Here is a 21,620-nt window from a genome sequence, read left to right as displayed (position 1 = left end):
ACTCTCATCGCTGAAGACGACACGTCTCCATTCGTCCCTCCATTCACGCCTGTCGCGACACCACTGGAGGCGGGCTGCACGATGTTGGGGCGTGAGCGGAAGACGGCCTAACGGTGTGTGGGACCGTATCCCAGCTTCATGGACACTGTTACGAATGGTCCTCGCCGATACCCCAGGAGCAACAGTATCCCTAATTTGCTGGGAAGTGGCGGTGCGGTCCCCTACGGCACTGCGTCGGATCCTACGGTCTTGGCGTGCATCCGTGCGTCGCTGCGGTCCGGTCCCAGGTCGACGGGCACGTGCACCTTCCGCCGACCACTGGCGACAACATCTATGTACTGTGGAGACCTCACGCCCCACGTGTTGAGCAATTCGGCGGTACGTCCACCCGGCCTCCCGCATGCCCACTATACGGCCTCGCTCAAAGTCCGTCAACTGCACATGCGGTTCACGTCCACGCTGTCGCGGCATGCTACCAGTGTTAAAGACTGCGATGGAGCTCCGTATGCCACGGCAAACTGGCTGACACTGACGGCGGCGGTGCACAAATGCTGCGCAGCTAGCGCCATTCGACGGCCAACACCGCGGTTCCTGGTGTGTCCGCTGTGCCGTGCGTGTCATCATTGCTTGTACAGCCCTCTCGCAGTGTCCGGAGCAAGTATGGTGGGTCTGACACACCGGTGTCAATGTGTTCTTTTTCCCATTTCCAGGAGTGTAGTTAGTCCAATATTAATTGAGACGCTTTCGTTCCAGATTCAGTTTTTAGTAACTGGCTTGAAAACTAGTAGGGAAGCTTAATAGTTTCGAAGAGTTAATATAAAAATATTTTTATATCAGACTGAGTCTACATACGAATTGTCACCTCTCTGAGTCTAGCATTTTGCGTCTTCCATTTTTCGCAAAAACGGCGAATTTGACCAAAATATTGCCCGATCAAGTTGAGACTCGCAACTATTGATTGTGACATAAATTTACCCATTCTGAACTATTTTTACTTTTTTAGATTTGTTATTTAGTGCCACTTACTTTTTCTTTCAATAATGTATTTAGCGAAACTTTTTCATCTGATCATTCTGAGAGTTAACAGTTTTAGGATTAGCAAACTGAAACGTACACCGACAAAGTTTGGAAAAATTATTTTAATTTTTAATTTCGCTTTTAGATTATGGCGCAATATTTTGTACGATACGCACAGGGACGTTATGGCGACGTGGTGCTACTAGCAGTGCACTGGGATAAGTCCCGGCAACCTCGCTCGCCTCTGTATCTCTCGCAATGATACAGCTCTTGTTTCACCACATCGTCAACATAACTTTGTTGTTATGGCTTTTCGTTACTGATTGTTTGTCAAATAGGGATGTAGCCACGTCTCATCATGAGTGGTTTTTTTGTAACAGCTAGACTCAGGGGGGCTCACTTCACTAACAGGTTAAGTGTGTCAGTGAACACTACTAAATTTGCTTCATCTGCTCAGGACTTACTCGCAACCTGTTTTCCATAAAGGTAGATTACTCTGTGCGGTCTATCTAAGCTCGAAGTAAACCTGAGGGCGTTCACTGTTCATCAGTGGCTCTGCATGGGTTACGTGACAAGCTCTTATGATCACTCTAATGTTTTTACGTGAGATTCTCAGTGGAGTATAGGACTGCTGCACGAATCTATGTAATCGATGCATCAGCGCAGAAGACATGGTTAGCAGGGGTACTGTCATGTTTATTTCATGTTCTTGTGTTCCAAAATGTTCATATGTGAGTGAAATCTTGTGGGAGTTAACTGCTAAGGTCATTAATCCCTAAGCTTACACACTACTTAACCTAAATTATCCTAAGGACAAACACACACACCCACGACCGAGGGAGGACTCGAACCTCCGGCGGCACCAGCCTTCATGTCTTTGTACGTTGTTGTTATTTGTGATGGGTTTTCGTAACTACTGGAATCTACATTCACTAGAAGTTTAATAACGGCAACGTCAAGCCTTCCTCGCTCTCTACAGGGTGTTACAAAAAGGTACGGTCAAACGTTCAGGAAACATTCCTCACCCACAAATAAAAAAAAGATGTTACGTGGACATGTGTCCGGAAACACTTAATTTCGATGTCAGAGCTCATTTTAGTTTCGTTCTTCGACCTACACTCAATGGAGCACATTATCATGATTTCATGTGGAATACTCTACCTGTGCTGCTAGAACATGTGCCTTTACAAGTACGACACAACATGTGGTTCATGCACGATGGAGCTCCTGCACATTTCAGGCGAACTGTTCGTACGCTTCTCAACAATAGATTCGGTGACCGATGGATTGGTAGAGGCGGACCAATTCCATGGCCTCCACGCTCTCCTGACCTCAACCCTCTTGACTTTCATTAAGGGGGCATTTCAAAGCTCTTGTCTACGCAACCCCGGTACCAAATGTAGAGACTCTTCGTGCTCGTACTGTGGACGACTGTGATACAATACGACATTCTCCAGCGCTGCATCAGCGCGTCAGAGATTCCATGCGACGGAGGGTGGATGCATGTATCCTCGCTAACGGAGGATATTTTGAACATTTCCTGTAACAAAGTGTTTGAAGTCACGCTGCTACGTTCTGTTAGTGTGTGTTTCCATTCCATGATTAATAAGATTTGAAGAGAAGTAATAAAATGAACTCTAAGATGAAAAGTAAGCGTTTCCAGACACATATCCGCAAAACATATTTTCTTTCTTTGTGTGTGATTAATATTTCCTGAAAGTTTGGCAGTACATTTATTTGTAACACCCTCTATAATTTTTAGAACTCTACCATTATCGTCTGTTAACAAACTGACTATTCCCTGACGCCTCAGCATTGTTCTGTGAACTGACACCCTCTTTTCCTCAAGTTATGCATCAAATTTCTCACCTTCCCAAAGCGTAACAGTACCTCTACGTTAGTTATCCGATCCACCCACTTAATCTTCATCGTTCTTCTGTTGCACCACATTTCAAAACCTGCTATTCTCTTCTTGTCTGTACTGTTTCATCGTCCACGTTTCGCTCCAGTACATAGCTACACTCCAGACAAATACTTCCAGAAAACCTTCCTAGCACTTAAATTAATTTTACATACCTAATGGTTCTGCTCTTCAAAGATCTTACTTTACTGTTGTCAGTATATATTTTGTATCTCTCTGTTTCGGACATGACGATCTTTTTGCTGCCTAAATACTTAGTGTCTCATTTCTAAACCACACAGTTCTTACTTCTTCTCCTTGAACTTTAATTACTTTCCAAATTTCTCTTTTCATTCCTTTACAGCTTGCTCAACATACAGATTGAATAACGTAGGGGATAGCCTACAAATCTGTCTCACATTCCTTTCAACAGCTGTCTCTGTTTCATGTCATGTGCTTCGAAACTTGCAACTGAGCCGGCCGGTGTGGCCGTGCGGCTCTAGGCGCTACAGTCTGGAACCGCGTGACCCCTACGGTCGCAGGTTCGAATCCTGCCTCGGGCATGGATGTGTGTGATGTCCTTAGGTTAGTTAGGTTTAAGTAGTTCTAAGTTCTAGGGGACTGATGACCCCAGATGTTAAGTCCCATATTTCTCACAGCCATTTGAACCGCTTTTGAACTTGCAACTGAAGTCAGGATTCTGAATACGTCGTAGATAACGCTTCTCTTCCTGTACTTTATGCCTGCTACCATCAATATTTAGAAGAGTGCATCCCAGAAAACGTTAATAAAGGCTTTCTCTAAATGTAGGAATGCTATAAATATAAGATTAACTTTTTTAAGTGTATCTCGCATTTTACTGGAACACAAACAGATTTTCCCTTTTCTCGAATTCTACAAGTCTTACCACTTTTATTTAAGGAACTGTGATAGTTTTTGCAAATATGACATATTAAACCTGTCAGCACTCGATTTACGTGGAAATGGTGTAATTTCATTCTTCTTGAAGTTCAAGGACACTTCATCGTCTCATACCTCTTTCATACCACATGTATTACTTTTTCCACGGTTGGTTCTTCAGGGGTATCAGCATCTCTGAGGGAATGTTTCTACTCCAAGTGACTGTTTTCGATTTAGATCTATTAGTACTGCAAATTCTTGCCATACTGTCATATCTCGCATCTCTTTTCATCTACACTTCCTCTTGACTCTCCATTATGTCTTCACGTTCGTTTCCCTTCTATTCCACATTTACATATTCTCTCAACCTTCGACCCTTCACTTCTTCGCTGAACACCGGCCTCCCGCCTGAACCCTTGGCATTCATGCAGCAACTTTCCCTTCCTTCAAAAATTTCTTTAATTTCTCTATAGTCGGCTTCCATCTTTACGACAGCCAGGCATACATCCGCCGCACTACATTCCTCCTGCAGCCATCTCTGCTGAACAGCTCACTCTTTTGTAATTAAGCAGTCTGTTTTCTCTTCTGGTTGTTTCATTTGCTACATTTTTATATTTTCGCCTGTCGTCAATTAAATCAATATACCTTGCGCCATCCCTTGATTTCTAGCTGGGTCTTCTCTCTCTGTCTCTCTGATCTTATGCTGTTTCCATCCTCCGATGTGGTAGCCCCTACGGCAAGGCTCTCCGTATCAATGAGCCACATGTGCCACACAATGGCGACCATTCCTTGGAACGTGCGAGTTGTGTAACTGATGGAAATTTATTTAACTCGATTTCTTTTTTCACTTTTGCATTCAGTTATTTTCACTGCAAATGATGGCCTTGCAGTAGTCGAATGGACACTATTTGATGTATCACCACCAAATCAGAAAAACATTAGAGCTTGTGTTAGTAATATAATAGTTGTGTTTATCCTCCATGTCTAGTAAAGGTCTAACACTATTGAACAGAGCGTTTATTACGGCTCAAAAACGTTCGTTCTGGCAGGCGCTAAAATTCCACCAGGTACCAAAGGTGCCAGTTTCGATTTCCTATGTGGTGGGAAGTTTTGGGTTCGAACTACTTGAAAAATAATCTGAAATGCTGCCGCTAATTCAGATAGTCGCTAAAGGCATATCGGAAACCGCAGCCGATGACTTTTCTAAAATATTAATTTAGTCCATTAACTAGTTTTTCAGTCTTTTCCGACTCATTTTCAGAAAGTGCACTTCGAAGTTATATGTTTGGTCGTGACATTAGATGCGAAATGTCACGACCAAAACTTTGTGTGTGTTGAAAGTGGCCTTCTCTACAATACTTAGTTTCTTACACATTCGTGTCTTTTGTGGTTGCTGCTGAGCTGTTTCTTAACGATGGTATAGTACGCCGAAAACTGGCTCGAAAGAAAAAAAAATATTGATAGAATAAAAGCGCAGTTTATTTGCTTTTCAAACTTAAACAGAAAATTAATTAAGTAACTATGTACTGTTTAGAATTTTAATTATGAATTATGATTGCCTTCGTAACACTATGAGTGTTTCCTAAAATAACCGATTCCCACCACTCGTTCTAATGCAGCAATCTTTGTTAACTTACAAAAGTGGCTCACAAAATTAACACAGTTAATGTAAAGCAAGTCAAGCATGTCAGTAAATGTGCTTTCGAAAGTGGATTGTTTCGAGACCTCACTCAAGCGTGCCTCTGGAATCTCAGTCAACTCATAAAACGTGATTGAGAATTTCACGCAAGGTTTTATAGGCAGAGGAAACCTATGCGGTAATACGCTTACGAATGCAAATAGCATAAGCGTGAGCCCTAAATCGACCGAAAAGAATTAGAGGGCTCTTCTGGTATAGTTACTGATCATTTTGATGTGTGAGATCTGTGGTCTCTTGTGGCTCGTTATAGTTTGATAGTGTTTTGTTCGATATCTTACCTGAATGATGATGAAATCGATCTGAAGTGTCAGATGCTAGCAAAAGAATTTACTGTTTGGTCTGCAACAAAAGAAAAGCAATGTACACAACTAGTCTAAACAAAAGTACATGAATCCATAAAATCAGACTATGCTGATGTTCGAGACCTAAAAACGAGATATTCTTCAGTGGTAGGCGAATTTTTAAAGGTTCATGAAAAATGTAATCAGGAGATTGGCGAGTAGCAGTCAACGAACATCTCTGTGAGATGAAAAAACTTTATTAGAACTAAAAGAGACTGTTTGGGATGACATATTGGGGGTGATTCTGAAAGAATCTCGTATACAGAACCAATGTGCAGAAAATTGGCTCGTACACGGCCCAGTTCGTTCACTAAAGAACTGTACATGACAATTATCTGCGCATTAGTCCGGCAGCACCGTGCAGGGGCAACGCCATCCTCGGTTAATATGAAGTTAGAAGAAAATGTAATCAGGTAGCACCAGTTCCAAGCTGTTACCCTGGATAGTAATAATATGCATGTGATCACGTTTATGAAAGCTTTCCCAGTAGCCATCCTACGTTCGTGGACGCATGTAGAGAATAAAGTATTTGTTACTTGTTTTATGCAAGCTGACAGAGAATTACGGGCCACAGATATTGCGGAATATCGAGCTATGAAGATTTTGAATGTTCATTTATATCTAAGTATTGGTCAGCCGTTCTGCAGGGAAGATTGTGCAGAGAGGTCTGCAAACTTGAGCCTTACCAAGCACATCGAGGACTTAAGAAAATATTTGAAAAGTACTTGAATAACAGGCGGTGCTGGGACAATCGCATTTCACAACGGTATGTGTCGAGAATTTGAGAAGCTAAACTCCCCATTCGTTTTACGAAAATTTAATTAACGTACCCAAATCCACTGACGAAGAATTTTTGTCGATATTAGATTTTAATGATACCATTAGTGAAAATGGAAAAGATTATTGTCAAATTGGAAAGAAGAACATTATTAATTCGTTTAACAGTAAGCATGATGGAAACAGACACCATACTGAAAATTATAAACATCAACTTAATGGTGATTGATGGCCCTGCAACAGCCGCGTAATAACAATATGAATAATAATCAAAACTACTTCAAAAATGGTTCAAATGGCTCTGAGCACTATGGGACTTGACTACTGTGGTCATCAGTTCCCTAGAACTTAGAACTACTTAAACCTAACTAACCTAAGAACATCACACAACACCCAGCCATCACGAGGCAAAGAAAATACCTGACCCCGTCGGGAATCGAACCCGGGAACACGGGCGTGGGAAGCGAGAACGTTACCGCACGACCACGAGATGCGAGCTAAACTACTTCACTCATAGGAAACAGAAAATGCGAAATTACAGATTTCATCCTGGAAACTGTTATGGTCACTAACCAACCGCATGGACAACAATCGGTAAACCAAATTCTACCACTTTTAGGTCCAAGTGGTCGGTCAAAGAACGGGAATGGGACAGACAGAGAAAGGTTAACTTAGCACGGTATGACAAGGGTACAGTGTATAGAACGAACTGATTGGTGACAATGCAAACTGTCACACTCGATCAGAAGTCGTACGGCAGTCAGTTGTTCATATCATGGTTGGGAAAGTAGATATCGTAGTGAAAACAGAGACGGTTGCTGCAGTAAGAGTTACTTCTAGTAGCTTATGTGAAAAATTATGTCAGACAATTAAGCTGCCCACTTTGTCAGTGAATGATTGTAGGATCCTAGGAGCTTTAGGCACCCGGGCTGATATAGCTAAATGGCAGAACCGTGCCCCGCTAACAGCACGAAATGTAGCAATGACAGGCACCTTCCTACGCCATTCCCGGATCAAAGTGCGCAGAGATGATGAGAATGACAAACTGGGAAGGACTGAACCATTCAGAAGCCAATATCGCAATCCCTTTTTGGCTGTGGCGAAAGCTGGGGGAAGTACTAAACTGATACTGGATGCAAGAGCACTTAATAATATCTGAGAGAACCCAAGCAGAAAATGTAGAGGAACAAATAGTGAGATTCCAAGGCGTCAACTACTTAAACATTGTATTGGCAGATTATGCTACATTAACTCTCTAGAACAGAGGTCACAGTTTTTGCACAATGGGCCGGACAACTGACAAAATGGCCAGCTCTGGCCGCATCAGCATTCTGTACAACACCTGCTGATCAGAACGAAAGTTGTCGAAAAAAAACCACAAGATCCTAAAGTCAGAATTCCGTGTTAGTCTTAGTGAGTGGTCGCAATGAATGAAAAGTAAGGGTAACCAACCTATTTAGTTACTAAAAAAGTTATCAAAGAAGCCGACGTTAGCGAAAAGATGCTCTACAGTGCACATATCCGAATCTCACAAACCAAGCAGCAAAAAACGTTGGTGGGATTTGTGAAATAGACCTTTGTCTTTCGAGATGTCATCAGTAATTGATTTGGTAATGCTGCATCCAATCAAGAGAAAATGGCTGTGAGCACTATGAGACTTAACAGCGGAGGTCATCAGTCCTCTAAAACTTAGAACTACTTAAACCTAACTATCCTAAGGACATCACACACATTCGTGTTAGTCTTGGGTGAGTGGTTGCAATGCATAAAAAGTAAGGGCAACCGTAGCGGTCACTCAGTTCCAGACTGAAGCCTAGAACCGCTCGGTCACTCCGGCCAGCCCAATCAACAGAATTGGTTTTAAATGTACATTAATTAGTCTCGTTCGATGTGCTGACTATAGATCACTTTTGAAAATGTTTGCTCACAGATATACGTTGTGCCAATTACAGATGTTATACCAGCGGAAGATTTCTTCCGTTTCGGGAACCCAATATCAGGTAAGCAACCGTAAAACTGAAGTAGTTTTCCTACTCTGCGGTTCTCTTTCTACAAGACGTTCGCATGTAATTCAATAATCTCGTATTTGAGTTCAGTTGGCGCATCATCAAGGTTACAATCGGACGGTTTCTGGAAAAGAAGCACCTCATAAAAATGTTTCTTCAATTCACGAAGAACTACTTTTCGGAACTTGAAGGTTGACCTCTTGTGAGATTGTAGCACAAAATACTTCAAAACAAAAATGAAAAAACTTTTCTCCTTGCAGTTGTTCTTCAAAAAGTGACAGCTTTCTCTGAAATGCGTTGATTTTGTAGAGAAAATAGGTTAGGTTATCCTTTCCCTGAAGTTTCAAATTCTGTTGATTCGCGTGGGATGTGATATCGACCATAAATGACAACTTCGACAGCCAGGCAGGATATGACAGCTGTGGATCCGAAACAGAACTTTACGGCAACTAAATCATCTCATTGCTTACGATAATGCATGTTACAGAAATCAGAACCAATTAAAAAAAAAAATAAAAACAACCTAGAACTGACAGTTATTGAAGACATTTCGCTGAATGAATGAATGAATTTAATACAGGACACTACGAGACGCGAGAGAGTGTACGGTATTTGTAACAACGATTTGACAGAATCGGTACGGAACATGATTTCAGAAGAATTCTGTAGTTCTTTGGGTACAAAGATGTCTGGATCCGAATGTCAGGATGCTGTCAACGGGCGAAATTTAAAGATGCAACCGTTCGCTTGCTGAAGTAGGAACGAAGGTTCCGGTCACGGGTGGACTTGTTGTTGCTTACGTACGTGTCGCCTGTCAGAGTCGTATCTAGACGTATCATGGGTCCCATATCACTCCAATTGCGCAAGCCCCACACCATTACAGAACCTCCACCAGCTTGCAGAGTCTCCTGCTGACATGCAGGTTCCATGGATTCATGAGGTTGCCTCCATACCCGTACACGTCCACCCGCTCGATACAATTTGAAACAAGTCTCGTCTGACCAGGCAACATGCTTTTAGTCATCAACAGTCCATTTTCTGTGTTGACGGGCCTAGGCGAGGCGTAAGGCCTTTGGCCGTGCAGTCATGAAGGTTACGCGAGTTGGCCTTCGGCTGCGAAAGTCCATAACGTTGATGTCTAGTTGAATGGTTCACACGCTGACACTTGTGGATGACCAAGCAATGAAATCTTCAGAAATTTGAGGAAGGGTTGCACTCCTGTCACGTTGAATGGTTCTCGCCAGTCGTCATTGGTCTCGTTCTTCTAGGATCTTTTAACGGCCGCAGCGATGTCGTAGATTTGATGTTCTGCCGGATTCCTGACTACACTCATGAAATGATCGTACGGGAAAACCCCACTCCATCACTGCCTCAGAGATGCTGTGTCCCATCTCTCGTGCTCCGACTATAACACCACGTTCAAACTCACTTAAATCGAGATAACCTGCCATTGTATGAACAGTAACCGATCTAACAACTGCGCCAGACACTTGTATTATATAGGTATTGCCGATCGCAGTGGCATATTCTGCCTGTTCACGTATCTCTGTATTTCAATATGCATGCCCACATCAGTTTCTTTGGCACTTCAGTGTGTATTAAGCCCATGATTATTAGAAAGAATAACTACGTATACAGATGATTTACTGCTTGCCACCAAAACCTGGGAAGAGCTTGTGGCGTTGATAGACCAAGTTTTAGATAAATTTCAGCACTACAGTGTTACTATCAATATGAAAAAATCGAATCTGTAGAGACAGAATTAACTTCTTACGGCACATTATTACACCTTATAGTATCTTACCTGATGAAGCCAAAATACAAGCAGTTAAGAACTTTCTGGTGCTCCAGACAAATAAGCATTTAAAACGTTTCTTTGGTTTAGCCAGATTTTATCGCCCTTTCCTTTCAGACCAGTTACTGAATACAGAACCTCAACTAAACGTATAATGCAAGCAGGTACCATGGATCTGGTCAGAAGAATACCAATCCGTTTTCAATAAGACTATCCCTATTCTTATCGAAAAATCTGTATAGCATTACCCACAAGCCGAGCCTTTCAGTTCCCTGTCGCTTAAGTTGACATAAATTGATACTATTTTGACTACTTTTGATGTGAAGGGCTTTTCAGGTATAAATAAATTTAAAATAATTTTATTTATCTAAAGTTTACATTTTAAAAAACACAATTTTATACTTTTATTGGTGGGTTTATTCTTATTTATTTTTGGCTACGTCCACAGATAATAACAGACTGTTCCGAGCACACGACTTTGGTGCATTTGTAATATGCAGTTTCACTTTTTCTATTTTCCTCCGTCTCTACACAGCATGCACACCTTGTCCTTCTCTTAGGTGGTGGTTTCACTGCCTTTCCTAGGTCCAGTAATACTAATGAATTTATTGACTTCTACTACTTGCTTTGCCAAATTTGTGATGAAAGTCAGAAGTCTCATTTTTTATCGATAGCTAGCATCATCCAAATTATATATGCATTCACTGCACTTACATCGATCATGGCAACGAAAACCACCAATGGCCAGCGCCTTGTTCTCCACTTCACACTGGAGCGTCGCATCATCTGGTCCATGGTGTCATCACCGTCCTTTGTGGCATTTTATGCCATTATAACTTTAGGAAGTTTTACTTGTCATGATGACACAGTTTGGTGGTCATGAAGAGGGCTAAGGACGGTGACAACCTTGTTCTTTTTACGAAAATAAGAGGCTGTCATCGCATCTGATTTAAAACCAAGTAAAGTAGAGTATACTTCACTTCCTTTAGGTGCAATTAAATCAGCAGGCAGTTCATCTTTGTTTTTTTTCCGATACTTCCAACTAATATAAGAAACTAGTATCAGATTTTTAGACAAAAAATACACTTCCATGTTCCTGCAGTGGCTTGTTGCAATGTCAGGTAATACCCAGAACTTTATTCCGTACCTATCAGGTTTTGATGGGCTCTGTTTTCAAAATGGACAGCACCTTGAAATGTTGCCAGCTGTTCATCCAAGGTCATGCACCATCCTGGAACGTATGTGTCCCTCAGGGTAATTTCCACATCTCAAAAACTGCACTGATTGTTTCCAATTTGCCACTTGACCTGTTTCCTCGTCGGGATGATGCACTGTCAAGGCGCAACACCCTCAGAACAGCTTGGCAGCGGTTGCAAGACATAATTTTATTGAACAGTGCCAGATATTCTCAACGCTCCAAAGCTGACACATATCTTTATTTCTTGACTCTTAAATTCCACTCAGGAGCAGAACAAGACACTTTTTCATTTCGTGCATATCTATATCCACCCAGTCCCCGTAAACGATTCGACCTTCGTTTTTGGTCCACATACACTTTTTGTCGATGTGGAAAAACATAAAACTAGATTTTTCACTATCACATTTCCTAATCGAACCACATGTAAGCCCATCAGAAATTCCATCTTGAGGAGCTGTAGCCCATATTTCATTACCATTGAGAGAAAACAATAACGTACACTAAACAGAAATTGCAGTAAATTGCTCCTCTCCATCTTCATAACGGGGCTCTCCATGACCATCAACTTCGTATAGTTATGAGTTTACAGCAACATCTACCTAATTATCATCATCACTGGACGATTCACATTCACTAGGTTGATTTTCAGAATTAGAAGACTGCTCCCATGATTCCCTTATCTTCTCACCTGCTAGTCGTTTTCTTTGTAACATTTTCAGTTTTGTGGAACAGAAAACTGTTATGAAATAATACACCAAAATAAACATGTGCTTATTACAAGGAAGACTGTTATCACAAGGAAGACTGTTGGACACTGAAATAATAACAGCGCAAATCACCAATGGGAAATGACATAATGCGCGTACAGACATCTGGTAGTTGAAAAAATGTTTCTAACAGCATATGGGAGGAATCGTGCACCAAAACTTTAACAACAAGCCATAGATAAATTTCTATAATTTTTTCCAAAATTATGACTATGTTGAATAATTAGGAAAAGTCACAAAGTTTCATTAAAATAAAATGAATAGTTACCATAAGAGAAGACATTAAACATCACAGATGGGTCTCTGAGTCCCTATGGTAGATAGATAGAATGCAAAATTGTTGTACCATCCAGATGTGTCTCAGAATTTTTGCTTGGGGACAGATGTTTCCTTTAGTGTGATAGAAACTTGTCTATTTCAAATTAAAGATATTAATAATAGTCAAACTACCTTTAAAATAGCATTTTCCAGGCAAATATTGAGTGATTCTGAAAGGTCTCACTCGGCCACTAAGCTAGATGTTCTCACAGCTGCAAGAGCAGTAAGAAGTTTTTAATGCCACAACGAAGCATAGCCAAGGCGCAGCAGTTGAATAAGTGAACGCTCATGTCGTCTGTTGGATAGTTGTGATAACAAAAGCACGGGTTCTTCCATTTGGTGGCAGTAAAAATGAAATAGCGCTACAAGTGAGAAAGTATCTGAATAGTGCTGCGCTCGGACGACGAAATAAAGAAGGATTAAACCAGGATAATATTATTACATATAGTAAAAATATAAATTAAGTATTAGTTTTATATATATATATATATATATATATATATATATATATATATATATAATGACTGTAATTGAATATGGTAATGTTATGGTATGTCCATTTGTAAATAGAGAACTTGGCATAATGTAAATTAATGTTTAAATGTGAGGAAAATCCCCGAGAACGCGGACAATACAGGTTGGCGCGTGAATTTGGCAGTAGAGAGAGATGTGTTCTGGAACTGTTCAGATGCATTACAGAGATTACGCGGCGCTAAAGTGACGGTTTAAGTATGGTACGGTAACGTTGCTTATAGATAGTTAAAAGTGAGCTTACAACAGACACGAACTGGATTTATGGTGTGTCAGCAAGTCAAATGGACAATAAGGCTTGCAGGATGCAATATTTCGACGGAGACCGCTTGTGAGAGATATAGTTGCTGTTCCTGCTCAAAAAGCACATGGCACGTCTTGTGGAAGTTTGCGTAATTTACGACGGAGTGCAGCGACCAGCAGCAAGGTATGAAGTGACCAGTGCCTGCAGTTAATGTAGCAATGTGATCTTACTACCATGTGAGATCCATTGACGAGCTCACGCCAGCACAAGCAACGAACTAATAGTTATCGTACGACAGTATTTTTATGAACAGTGCATTCTATACCGCTGCCACGACACGTACATTTATACGTAGCGAACCAGTTTATGTATATATCAAGTCAAGTTCTCTACAGTGTAATGTCTGAGTGAAATAATAAGTTTGTGATTCAAAGTGCATTCCACGAGTGTCATCAATTATTTACAGAAAATAGTTCATTATTATCCCAAATCCATCACTGTGTGTGCAGCAAGACCCGTAAAAAGGCTATATTACGTATCAGCGTATTAATGCCACAAGAGGATATAATCGGAGTTAACGCCGAAAATTTCCAACAAACACCTGATTATACAAGTGACAGAAGACGCCAGGTACTGTGCCACATTAATTACAGTTCAACTCAATGTGGTGGCTTCCATTATCAATGTAAAAACTCATTCAGTGTAATTAGAACAAAATGATTCTAAAGTAATGTTTTTAATATCTCTAGTAACCATCAGTTCTATAGTGTTCATTGATTATTCAATTAAAGAATTTATTGCCACCACAGTACTCATTGGACCTTCAGTACAATGCAAATTCAGTAACATTAAAATCATTACTGACATTTGGTGTAGATCAATCTAACTTACAGCAAGTTCAAGTGTTTATCATATGTGTGTGTATATTGTGTTACGTAAATGTTGTTCGCCTGCTAGGCGTGATTAACGTACACCACTTAGTGCATTCTGTTCAGTCACTTCAAAAAGTTATTTTTGTAATGAAAATCAGAATTCATTTAACTTTCGATTTCTTGTACGCCATCACCAATATTTATTCAGTAATACCGTGTAGGAGTCTGAACTACATAGCAAAGCTATTCAGACTTATTACACGCGATATCCGCTTTTCAGACGTCCGATGCCGCATGGTCTAAAAATATTACAGTACATTCGGATAGTGGCACCGGAAGTTCCATTTCTATCTTGGTGGTTAGCACACCAATGTGCACTGTGACCGCCAAAACTTGCCTTCCTTCTCTATTGCAAATTGTTGCATGCCAGGCTAGTCCGATGGTCATTTGTGATACAGGAAAATGATTTTAAAACAGGTTACATAAAGGGATACAATAGTGTAATTGCTGATACATTATAGTGTTTCCTTGAAGGAAAGTCCAGTATCTTGGAATCTGAGGGCCACAGATCTGAATTCAAGGTATTACTAATGCAATATAATATATACTACCAATATTATTTGGATATGTGCAGGAATGTGAGTCGTCTCCAAGACAGAGACCCCAGGTAGAGTAAAACTTACAATTAACCCAGCTGAAGTGCAAGTAGCCATTAGGTTCATAAAGTATTTTTTACTGCTGTAAGTCACAGTATGATAAATGGTGTGTTTCCATAGCAGAAAACAGTCTAGAAACCTAATCTGATACACCTATAGAGCATGGGAGCATTTTGGAGTACTCTAATTTTTCCAATCTCTGAAGAAGAGTGTAACAGATTATCCAGAAATGCCTACTATGCCAAATGGTGGGAATTTCAAACCCTAACTCTAAAGGGAACTACATCCAGTCACTACTGAGAAACCCCACCAGACCGTTGCTGTTGACGTGTGTAGACCCCTTCATTGATGGTGTGCGGGTTTCAAATACATTGTTTCCATATTTGACCTGTTTTCCCGGTATATTTAGTTGTATGCCCTAAAGAGTGCCACTAGTGCACCGGCAATCAGATCATTTATCAAAAACTATATTGGACAAATGGGCACACCACAAGCAATCACTTTCAACACTCCACAAAACTTCACTAGTGTAAAACAGAAATAGTTATTACAGACACTAATATCACGATATCACCCCAACAGTAACCCCATTTCCAAGAGTGTTTCGACAACTGAACCAGTTTATGAGGGCTTCCTGCTCGAAACGAGAAACATTGTGCCCCGACAACTGTTTGAAGAAGTTTCCAGTCACGACATCATACATGTACTATATGTACTCCAGACGAATGAACGTCCAGGAAGATAGAAAATAATGAATGTGTAAAGGCGAACCAGAGAAAACAATCTTTTGATGCTGGGATATGATGGGTACAAAAGTCATTCACAGTCACCCCAGGTCTTCTCAAGTGTGTAAGCGTTATAAAAACTGGCTGATTATGTACCTAGGTCTATGTGTTATTAGTAGCATACATTGTGATGGTACTTGCCTGTTTCCTCATTCATGTACATTAAACATAGAAGGATTCCAGACTTGTTAAGATTTGGAAAGATACTGTGACTACTGGCCTTTACAGGAAGCAGTGACTAGTATGATAATGTCTACATGTAAATGTAAAGTAAGTGTAGAAATAAGATTTTCAACGAACCATTTCATATGACACTAGCACATTGTTGATATCATGTTTGTATGTAATGCTTCAGACCTCTGGTAAATTAGTAGAATTAGCTAACATCAAGGAAAATTTCTGATTTTTATGAAGACTATAAAACTTATCAGATTAATTTAAATGTAGATTCAAACATTCATTAGAAGTCAATCATATTCTATAGCCACGCTATCTAAGGGGCCTTGCCACGGTTCGCGCGTCTGCTCTCGTCGGAGGTTCGAGTCCACCCTCTGGAATGGGTGTGTGTGTGTTGTCCTTAGCGTAAATTAGTTAGATTAAGTAGTGTGTAAGACAGGGACCCACAAACTCAGCAGTTTGGTCCCTTAGTAACTTACCATCACTGCCACCACGACCATATCCTATAAAATTTTGCTTTTTTTTTTTTACAAAGATCTAGTATTTCGATGATTTTAGTTGTTGGTTCATGACGTTTCCAGTTAATAATAATGAAGTAAACTTCATGAGTATTCATAAAGCTGTCTGTGCTGATTACTAACAGTGAAAAATGCTCCTATCATAGCACAAAGAAAGTTGAAGATGTTATAGATAGAGCAAGGAATATAGGACAACGGAATTAGCTATTCACTTACTGACAGCTTCAAAGACATATAAATCTAAACATATTGACACATTTACGCTTTTTTACTTGTTGGTGTTAGTATCCATGCCACGTAATATCATGAATCGTGTCAAGTAAAGTGACATGGTACATGACATGATGTCGGATAACACGACACATGCCACCATGTCATCCAATATGACATTGGTCACGTCGTGCAATATGATAGGACGAGTCATTAACGTTTAGGATGCATGCAACCACACTCTGAATACACTATACTTTCACTCTTCCAGCCATTCCTTGCACATGTGGCTGCCACATTATCGGAAGTGCTGGATTACTGACAGTATGAGAAATTTTTTTAGAAAACATAGGGACTATGCTTCACTGATTTTCATAGAAAATGTATTCCTTGAGTGTGTACCTGTAAAACAGTATCACTCACTATGAAACATGTCCCGAATTCTTAAGCGTCGCAATTACGATATGAGAGGGCGGCATGCTTTATCATGCAACCGTTTTACAAGCGTTTCAGCGGTACTGCTTGTATCTGGATGTTGTGCAATGTACTCAGCGAAGACATCTGCAGCGTGAGCCCCAGATGCATGAGAAATCTTCAGCCCCCCCCCCCCCCCCCATGCCTTCCTCTTCATCATTTTCATCATTACCTTCCTGCACGTAGAAGTTGATTCTATCTCGAATTTTCTCTCATTTAGCCACTCAGCAGCATCTTCTCCATTAATTTCTCCTCCTCCTGGAAGGTTGTGGAACATGTCAGTGTTCAGAGTGTCGACAACTGAAGGTTCCGAATTGTCTTCCTCATCCCTGTCGCTAACTACTCGCTCGAACTCTGTATCGATGGATGAGCATACATTTCTCCAGCTCTTAATTGTGCTATTATTCTCCACACTATCCCATGCTTCTTCAATATCATGTAAGATGGTTGCTTCCCGCACCTTCATCATATCCTCGTATGTGTCGTTTTCATATTAATTCAGCAAGAACATTTTTTTTCTTTTTTTTGTGGTAAGTTCCTATGGGACCAAACTGCTGAGATCATAGGTCCCTAGGCTTTCTCACTACTTAATCTAACTTAAACTAACTTACGCTAAGGACAACACACAAACCCTTGCCCCCAGGGAGGACTCGAATGTCCGACTGGGCGAGCCGCCCGAACCGTGGCAATACGCCTAAGACTCGGTGGCTGCAGGGCCCGACTCAGCAAGGAGAAAAGCCGTGCATGTCAACAATCACTTTTAGTTGATACCATACGCCATAAAATTCGAAAAGCAAGTTACACGTGTCGTCCCACGGCAAGATCACTACGCATCAAGGGTGGCGCACTGTCAGGGTAGAGATTGTGATCAGGAAAGATAGATTAGGCAGAATTGGTGGTGGAGTGTTTGTGTCTGTCAGTAGTGGTTTATCTTGTGGTGAAGTCGAAGTAGATACTCCGTGCGAAATGGTATGGGTGGAGGTTACACTTAACAGCCGAACTAAGCTAATAATTGGCTCCTTCTACCGACCCCCCGACTCCGATGATATAGTTGCGGCACAGTTCAGAGATAATTTGAGTCTCGTAACAAATAAATAGTCCACTCATACGGTTATAGTTGGTGGGGACTTCAACCTTCCCTCGATATGTTGGCAAAAAAACTTGTTCATAACCGGTGGTAGGCAGAAAACATCTTCCGCGATTGTCCTAAATGCTTTCTCCGAAAATTATTTCGAGCAGTTAGTCCACGAACCCCCGCGAATTGTAAATGGTTGCGAAAACATACTTGACCTCTTAGCCACAAACAATCCAAAGCTGATAGAGGGCATCATGACTGATACAGGGATTAGTGATCAGAAGGTGGTTGTAGCTAGGCTCAATACCGTTTCTTCCAAATCCACCAGAAACAAACGCAAAAGAATTTTATTTAAATAAGCGGATTAAGTGTCACTAGAAGCCTTTCTAAGAGACAATCTCCATTTCTTCCGAACTGACTATGCAAATGTAGACGAGTTGTGGCTCAAATTCAAAGATATAGTAGCACAGCAATTGAGAGATTTATACCTCATAAATTGGTAAGAGATGGAACGGATCCCCCGTGGCACACAACACAGGTCCGAACGCTGTTGCAGAGGCAACGGAAAAAGCATACGAAGTTCAGAAGAACGCGAAATCCCGAAGATTAGCTAAAATTTACAGACACGCGAAATTTGGCACGGACTTCAATGCAAGATGCCTTTAATAGGTTCCACAACGAAACATTATCTCGAAATTTGGTAGAAAATCCGAAGAAACTCTGGTCGTATGTAAAGTACACACCCGGCGAGACGCAGTCAATACCTTCGCTGCGCAGTGCCGATGGTACTGTTACCGAAGACTGTGCCGCTAAAGCGGAGTTATTGAACGCCGTTTTCCGAAATTCCTTCACCAAGGAAGACGAATGGAATATTCCAGAATTTGAAACACGTAGAGCTGCTAGCATGAGTTTCTTACAAGTACATACCTTAGGGGTTGCAAAGAAACTCAGATCGCTTGATACGGGCAAGTCCTCAGGTCCAGATTGTATACCGATTAGGTGCCTTTCAGATTACGCTGATACAATAGCTCCCTACTTAGCACTCATATACAACCGCTCGCTCACCGATAGATCTGTACCTACAGATTGGAAAATTGCGAAGGTCGCACCAGTGTTTAAGAAGGGTAGTAGGAGTAATCCATCTAACTACAGACCTATATCATAGGCGTCGGTTTGCAGTAGGGTTTTGAAGCATATACTGTATTCAAACATTATGAATCACCTCGAAGGAAACGATCTATAGATACGTAATCAGCATGGTTTCAGAAAACATAGTTCTTGTGCAATGCAGCTAGCTCTTTATTCGCACCGTTCCTCACAAGCGACTTCTAATCAAGCTGCGGAGCTATGGGGTATCGTCTCAGTTGTGCGACTGGATTCGTGATTTCCTGTCGAGATGGTCGCAGTTCGTAGTAATAGACGGCAAATCATCGAGTAAAACTGAAGTGATATCAGTTGTTCCCCAGGGAAGCGTCCTGGGACCTCTGCTGTTCCTGATCTATGTTAATGACCTGGGTGACAATCGAGCAGTTCTCTTAGGTTGTTCGCAGATGATGCTGTAATTTACCGTCTAGTAAGGTCATCCAAAGACCAGTGTCAGTTGCAAAGCGATTTAGAAAAGATTGCTGTATGGTGTGGCAGGTGGCAGTTGACACTAAATAACGAAAAGTATGAGGTGATCCACATGGGTTCCAAAAGAAATCCGTTGGAATTCGATTACTCGATAAATAGTACAATTCTCAAGGCTGTCAATTCAACTAAGTACCTGGGTGTTAAAATTACGAACAACTTCAGTTGGAAGGACCACATAGATAATACTTTGGGGAAGGTGAGGCAAAGGTTGCGTTTCATTGGCAGGACACTTAGAAGATGCAACAAGTCCACTAAAGAGACAGCTTACACTACATTCGTTCGTCCTCTGTTAGAATATTGCTGCGCGGTGTGGGATCCTTACCAGGTGGGATTGGCGGAGGACATCGAAAGGGTGCAAAAAATGGCAGCTCGTTTTGTATTATCACGTAATAGGAGGAGAGTGTGGCAGATATGACACGCGAATTGGGGTGGAAGTCATCACAGCAAAAACGTTTTTCGTCGCGGCGAGATCTTTTTACGAAATTTCAGTCACCAACATTCTCTTCCGAATGCGAAAATATTTTGTTGAGCTCAACCTACACAGGTAGGAATGATCATCACAACAAAATACGAGAAATCAGAGGTCGAACAGAAAGGTTTAGGTGTTCGTTTTTCCCGCGCGCTGTTAGGGAGTGGAATGGTAGAGAGATGGTATTATTGTGGTTCGATGAACCCTCTGCCAGGCACTGAAATGTGAATTGCAGAGTAGTCATGTAGATGTAGATGTAGATGTAGATGTCCTCCTCCAACTTATTTCCTATAAGGAGAGACACAGATCCTTTCGTCCGCTTCCACGCACTGGGATTCCATCATTAAAGAAGCAGTCGAAATTCGCATAAGTGACGAACTGATCAGTAGAGACACGGGATTTCATCTTAGCAAGGCACGGGAACCAGCCCTGGCGGTACTAAGGCATCGTCGGCAGCAGTCGAACGAGTTTGAGTGAACACGGGCGGAGAATCAGAGTACGCACAGTTAAACTGGGCGCCAACACACTGTCCACTCGCGCACTGTTCCGCTATTTGCGGTTGCGGTTTTCCCGCGTCGCGAATGAGAAGCCCGTAGCCCGTTTGTACGGCAGGGGGCACTGGATGCCACCATGATGTATGATTCGTTCACGCTAACAATATAGCATTAACCCATGGCGCCTGCGCATCTCCAGCGAGCCAGCGTTTATCTTGGCGATCCATTGCAGCAACTAGTCAGTCAGCACTTGAAGATGACGAGCAGATGTCTCGTCCAAATATTGTGCAGCTTCCACAACATTATCCGACGCGACGCCCCTGAACCTTGGAAGCAGTTACTACGTGGGGAATGTCTTAAACAGCATATGAAAACTAACTAAACTTAATGGCTCAAATGGCTCTGAACACTATGGGACTTAACATCTGAGGTCATCAGTCCCTTAGAACTTAGAACAACTTAAACCTAACTAGCCTAAGGACATCACACGTGTCTATGCCCGAGGCAGGATTCCAACCTGCAACCGTAGAGGTCGCTCGCTTCCAGGCTGAGCGCCTAGAACCGCTCGGCCACAACAGCAACTAAACTTAATACAATGAACAAAATAACAGCAAACGTAAATAGGATACTGAAAGAGATAGTAAACACTGTGAGAAGCTTATGACAATAAAGTAAGTGAATAGCTTATATTACATAAATACTCTTATGACACTGCCATAGCTAATATATAAACTTACTTAGAAGTTTACTGTATCACTAGCTCAG

Source organism: Schistocerca gregaria, chromosome 5 (assembly GCF_023897955.1).
Source record: "Schistocerca gregaria isolate iqSchGreg1 chromosome 5, iqSchGreg1.2, whole genome shotgun sequence".
NCBI classification, from domain to species: domain Eukaryota; kingdom Metazoa; phylum Arthropoda; class Insecta; order Orthoptera; family Acrididae; genus Schistocerca; species Schistocerca gregaria.
The sequence above is the reverse complement of the archived record's forward strand: the minus strand, read 5'-3'. Positions refer to the sequence as shown.